General features: G+C 47.5%; 1 pseudogene; it reads right to left on the bottom strand.

Annotated features, from left to right (window-relative positions):
* Positions 1-3,702: 3,702 nt before the first annotated feature.
* LOC147917035 (uncharacterized) lies at positions 3,703-5,326 on the bottom strand (annotated as a pseudogene).
* Positions 5,327-6,546: the final 1,220 nt, after the last annotated feature.

Here is a 6,546-nt window from a genome sequence, read left to right as displayed (position 1 = left end):
TCAATTGATGAGTTTGCAGTGAGGAAGGGGAGCTAAAGTGACCTTATGAGTGAGGCTTCTGAGCTGACTCAATGTACTGTTGTTGTGGCTCCCACTGCTCACTGCATAACTGATGCAGATGTTTTACGTGCCTGACTGAGAATGCTCACGTGCACTCAGGGACTGTCACATATACAGAAGTGACCACAGTGCCCTTCCACTGGTTCAACAGAAACAATACAGAATCCCAGGAGTAGGAGAAGTCGTAGCTTTAAAGACTTAATGGCCATGGGAGAACTCAGAGTGGACAAGGTCAATGGGGCAGAAGGGAAAGAGCCCTGGATTGAGAGCTGGACTTCCAGAACTGGTTCATCTTCCAAAGATAAGTGTGATAGTGAAAAAAAATCATAATAGATACTACATGTTGTGCAACTACTATATCCCAGACACAGACCTAGGTTCCATATGACCATTATTTCCTACAAGAGAATAACTTCTCAGGTGTAAAAATGATTATTTACAGAAGATGGCTATATGTATTTGTTTTAACCTAAAATCAAGTAAATTCATTTTCTATTTCTGCATTTCTGTGTTTTATTTAAAATCAGATAAAACACATGATTAAAATATACCAAATTAATAAAAAATATCTTCAGTATAGATTCAGCTTGAGAACAGGAGATGACATAGAAATCCAGCAAAATTTGGATATTTCAAAAGACAGATGCCTCTTCACAATATCTAGTAGAACACTCAAAAGTGTTCTCACCTGTCAGCCTCTACCACTCAAAATCCTCTCTTGTGGAATTGGAATGTCCGAGTTCAAATACTCATCTACCCAAGAATTCCCTCCCATGAACTCATCATTCCACAAATTCTTCCTCAGGCTTATTCTTCTTGGTCGTATATGCCCTGGGGAACCTGGGTCCTTGACTCATCCAAGGTCAGGGTGAAGAGTGGGATTCACTTCCCCAAATGAGCAGCCCTGGATGCCTCATCTGAGTCCACCTTTATCCTAGTTCTCCAGGAGCCACTAGTATTCACAAGTCCTGGATTTTAAGGTTCTGAGAGCCCATGATCCCCTCAAGACTCACAAATGCCTGGCCTCATGCTCCCCCTCCTCTCTCCCTCTTCTGGAAAGAGGCTTACCCCAGGGCCCAGCATCTGAATCACAGGAGCCAGTTGTGGGGGTCTTAGTTCCCATCTCTTACCCCAAGGCCTGGAAAGAGGTATTACTGAGGTCAGGATATGAGGGGCCCTCTCAAGATGTGGAAAGATGGGGCAACAAGGCAGGGGAGAAGAGGGAATAATGATGGAAACAGCTGCAGAAAACTAGGACTCCTGAGATGGAGTCAAGAGAGCACTCTCACAAAGTCTTGTGGAAGAGCGGCCTCTAAACGCAGACGTCTTAAGATGTTAAAACTGTGCGGAAGTGGGGTGGGGTAATGGGGGTGCCTCCATTACCCAGAGAGGCGGGGGGGTGGGTAGGGGATCAGTGACAGCAACTTGGGCTGACCTTGGAAGGTTCTATCCTCACCCCCATGGAAGTTGGGAAAGGAGCAGAGGCAGTGAGTAGCCCCTCCAGTGCCCTCTCTGGCCCCTTCCAAAGCACTCCTCCCCACCATCCCATCCTGCAGGCGCTTCAACATTAAAAGAAAATTTGGGAAACGAAAGGAGAAGTCTGCACTGAGGGACAGGGACAAAGCTCACGAAAAAGAGGTGAGGCATTTGAAGAGCTAAATAAAACTGCCCCAAAGGGGCAGAGCCAGAGAACTTCAGGGGTGAGGTTGAAGGATGAGGCCAGCAGAAACACAAGGGCTGCCTTGATATCAGTTCTACTTATCAGGCCCTGCAGCCTCTGGAGTCTGAGATACCTTATCATCCATCAAAAATGAGCCATCAGCCCCTACAGCAAAAATTCAGCTATTCTTCCCTGGGCAGGAAATTCTATGAACCCCAAGTGCCCTGCGAGTGTTTGCCTCCTTTCCCCATCCCTTCTCCTTCTACAACCCTTTATTCTGAAGATCTCATAACACCTCAAGTCTGTCATTGCAGAGATGGGGCCATTATAGACCTCATTTCAGCCCCTTTTCCAGGAGGGAAGACACAGGAAAGAGTGATTCCTGACTGGAAGACACCCAAAGTAATCTGCCCTGGCCTGGACAGAGGTCCCTCCTGCATCTCCTCCTGTGATTCCTGGACCTGACAGTGGTCTCACTGGGCCAGGCCTGTGTGGTGTCTTTACAATGTCTGTGTGGATTTTAATATAAAATAAACATTTTTCTTTTTATCATGTTTAAAGCAAAGTGTAAGATTGTTAATTTTTCTATTTTTCCTGCCCTATGGGAGAAGCACCTTTGAGGTCACATGGAATGATGATGGCCTACCCCCTACCCTGCTCGGCAACCCCCAGAGGAAACACACAGACTTCCCTCTGTGGCTTTTAGCTAAGGCCAAGGGAAAAGGGGCAGCATTATAGCGGTAGATCAGGCAGTAGAGGCTGAGTTGAAATGTGGTGGAGAGAACCTACATTCCAGGTTCTCCTAGCCCTACCGCCAACCAAGCTAACGCTGTGGATTCCCTAGAGATCAACTGCTTCCAGGTGAGAGGGGGTGGACAACAGCCTCTGGACCAACAACCCCGTTTATGTCTCTTCTTTTTTCCCCTCCAGCCCAAAACCAAGCCCATTTTGTGGGGTTATACAAACCTCTCCCCTTCTCTGTGGCAAATATTCTCTTGGCAAATAAAGACATAGGCCTGCGGCCCCATGGCTTAGCGGTTGAGTGCATGTGCTCTGCTGCTGGCGGCCCGGGTTCGGATCCCGGGCGGCACCGACGCACTGCTTCTCCGGCCATGCTGGGGCCGCGTCCCACGTACAGCAACTGGAAGGATGTGCAACTGTGACATGCAGCTATCTACTGAGGCTTTGGGGGGAAAAAAAAAAGGAGGAGGATTGGCAGTGGATGTTGGCTCGGGGCTGGTCTTCCTCAGCAAGAAGAGGAGGATTGGCATGGATGTTAGCTCAGGGCTGATCTTCCTCACACAAAAAATAAATAAATAAATAAAATAAAACCACATTGCTTAAAAAAAAAAAAAAAAGACATAGGCCTGAGTAGACAACCCTCCAGGGTACACTCATTGACACACAGTGCAAGGGGTAGCGCCAGCCCTGGGCCAAGAAGGAAGTGAGGTGAACTGTTAGGAATCTGGGCCATTTGGGCCCTGGGAATGTAAGACAAGGGAGCGTGGTTTTAGTTCAAAGGGCCTTAGAACCATTATTGGAGGACTGATGTAAGAGTGTGGCTAGAAGAGTGGGCACTGAGATCGGAGGGCTTAGGAGGGGCTGTGTTGACAAGCCCTGAAACCTGTATTGGAAGACTGATGATGGGGCATTGCTAGTAATCTTATTCCTGTCATTGGAGGGCCAAAGAAACATGGTTATGAGGTTTTTTTTTTTTTTTTTTTTTTTGTGAGGGAGATCAACCCTGAGCTAACATCCGTGCTAATCCTCCTCTTTTTGCTGAGGAAGACCGGCTCTGAGCTAACATCCATTGCCAATCCTCCTCCTTTTTTTCTTCTCCAAAGCCCCAGTAGATAGCTGTATGTCATAGTTGCACATCCTTCTAGTTGCTGTACGTGGGACGCAGCCTCAGCATGGCCAGAGAAGTGGTGCGTCGGTGTGCGCCCGGGATCCGAACCCCGGGCCGCCAGTAGCGGAGCGCACGCACTTAACCACTAAGCCACCGGGCCGGCCCCCTGGTTATGAGGTTTAAGTCCAGGGCCTGAAGAGCTTTTGAGGTATGGTTAAAGGAACCTGAGTTTGGGATTGGAGGGTTAGGAAGGAGATATGGTGAAGGAGTCCCTCTGACGGTAGGGCTAGAGACTGAACCCTGAGCAATTCCTAAAGGTAGGGTAGAAGAGGATGCAGGAAAGGCTAGAGATGTGGAAAAAAATAAAACAGGCAAATATAGAAGCCAATGGAAGGACATAGCTGCAGAAGGAAGCAGTCAGATACAAAGACCACTTCTCCAAGAGAACCACCACTTGGTACCTCTGTTCTCAGAAGCTAGCCCTCTGCCATCTTAACACTCACAAACAGTATAAGGGGTCAGAAGACTGTCCCTGAAGCCCTCTCAGAGCTAGAGTGGGTTAGTGATGCATGGTGAACAGATTTGACTCACAGTTTCTTAAAGAGGTCACCTCCAGCTAACACTTTACCCTCACTCTGTACATAAAGCTTCTCCCTGAGCATGTCCTCTGCTGCGTGATGAGGAGTGATGAGCAGATAAAGCCTTGCCCACACTACCTCACAATCAAGGCTTCTCCCCTGAGTGTGCCCTCTGGTGTGGCTGATGGTTAATTTGTTGCTAAAGTCACACCCTCACTCCTTGTGCACCTAAGGCTCTCCCCTGAGTGTGTTCTCTGGTGTCTGATGAGGGTTGATTTATGGCTAAAGCCTCACCAACATTCCCTGCATGCATAAGGCTTTTCTCTTGAGTGTATCCTCTGAGGTGCACTGAGAGTTGACTTGTGGCTAAAGTCTTGCCCACACACCATGCACTCGTAAGGCTTCTCTCCTGTGGTGTCCTCTGGTGGGTGTTCAGGATTGTCTTGTGGCTAAAACCTCGCCCACACTCCCCACACACATAAGGCTTCTCTCCTGAGTGTGTTCTCTGATATGAGTTGAGGGATGACTTCTGGCTAAACCCTTGCCCACACTCCCCACACACATAAGGCTTCTCCCCTGAATGTGTCTTCTGGTGTGTGATGAGGGTTGATTTATTCCTAAAGCCTTGCCCACACTCCCTGCAAACAAAAGGCTTCTCACCTGAATATGTCCTCTGGTGTGTGGTGAGGTGTGATTTCACCCTAAAGCCTCAGCCACAGTTCCTGCACACATAAGGTTTATCCCCTGTGGGAATCCTCTGGTGCTTAATGAGGTCTGACTTTTCACTAATGCCTCGCCCACACACTGTGCACATAAACGGCTTCTCCCTTGTGTGTGTCCTCTGATGTCTGATGAGGTGTGACTTCCTGATAAAGCCTCGCCCACACTCCCTGCACACAGATTTTTTCCCTGTGACTGCCTTGTGTCTGAATTGGTTTGACTTCTGGCTTTAGCCAGAAGATCTAGTCCACACCCTCCAAACTCGACTGCTCCAAATCCTGATATTTCTACCCTCTCAGGAACTTTGTCTACTTCCCCAGAAGTAGTCAGTGGACTTGCCCTCTGGGCTGGACTGAGTTGTATCTTCAACACTCTGTTGCCTCCCTGAGAGCTTACCGGTGGCCCCTGGGGTGGGCTGGAGAAAACCACTGAAGTCTCCCTCTGATTTGTCTCCAGAACAAGGGTTTAGAGCCTCCTACTCCTTGATCTTCTGCTTTGGCCCCCCAGTTTTTATCAGAATGTTGTTGCTGCTGCTGGTGGTCATCTGGGCAAGGATCCTCTAGTTGGAGTTGATTTCCTGTATGTAAATCTGGGACAGGATGATTTCGTAGCTCATGTTGGCTGCGAGACTGCTGATTGCCAAAGGCCAGAGGGCAGGAGGGCCAGGGATAGACTTCTGGCTTTGATTCTGCTGAAGACAGAAAGTTTTCAGTCAGAGTAGTCATAGAAAGGGCTGACTGGGCTCTTCTTCCTTGTCCTATGGTAAGATCTAGCCCATTAATAATTCACAATGATTAATGTCTGCCTCGCCAAGACGTGCTTTACAGGACCTATATTTCCATTCAACTTCTAACTTTTTTTTTTAAGATTTTATTTATTCATTTTTTTCCCCCCAAAGCCCCAGTAGATAGTTGTATGTCATAGGTTCACATCCTTCTAGTTGCTGTACGTGGGACTCGGCCTCGCGTTGGACGGAGAAGTGGTGCCTTGGGGCGCGCCCGGGATCCGAACCCGGGCCGCCAGCATCAGAGCGCGCACACTTAACCGCTAAGCCACGGAGCCGGCCCCATCAACTTCTAACTTTTATTAGGAAATAATTTCAAATGTACAGAAAAGTTGCAAGAATAAGAATACAAAGAACATCTGTGTACCCTTTACCCAAATAACCTATTGTTAGCATTTGTATGTTATGTATGTATGTGTATGTACAGGTATATGTGTGTATATTTTTTTCTCTGAACCATTTGAGAGTAAACTGCATACATCATGGTCCTTTACCCCAAAATACTTCTGTGTGTATCTCATAAAAGTAGGGATATTCTCTTTCATAACTGCAATACAGTTATCAACTTTGGTAAATTTAACACTTACATAGTACTTTTTTTTTTTTGCTGAGGAAGATTTGCCCTGAGCTAACATCTCTTGCCAATCCTCCTTTTTTTACTTGAGGAAGATTCACCCTGAGCTAACATCTGTGCCAGTCTTCCTCTACCTTGTATGTGGGTCGCCACCACAGCATGGCCGCCAAGCAGTGGTGTAGGTTCACGCCTGGGAACCAAACCTGGGCTGCAGAAGCCGAGTGCACCAAATTTAACCATCAGGCCATGGGGCTGGACCCAACATTTACATAATACTTTTATCTAACTACCATATATATTCCAATTTTGTCAATTGATCCA

The sequence above is a fragment of the Ceratotherium simum genome, chromosome 5, assembly GCF_057802395.1.
Source record: "Ceratotherium simum simum isolate JZ-2026a chromosome 5, ASM5780239v1, whole genome shotgun sequence".
In the NCBI taxonomy this organism is placed as follows: Eukaryota; Metazoa; Chordata; class Mammalia; order Perissodactyla; family Rhinocerotidae; genus Ceratotherium; species Ceratotherium simum.
This window is presented reverse-complemented; position numbering and strand designations above follow the sequence as displayed.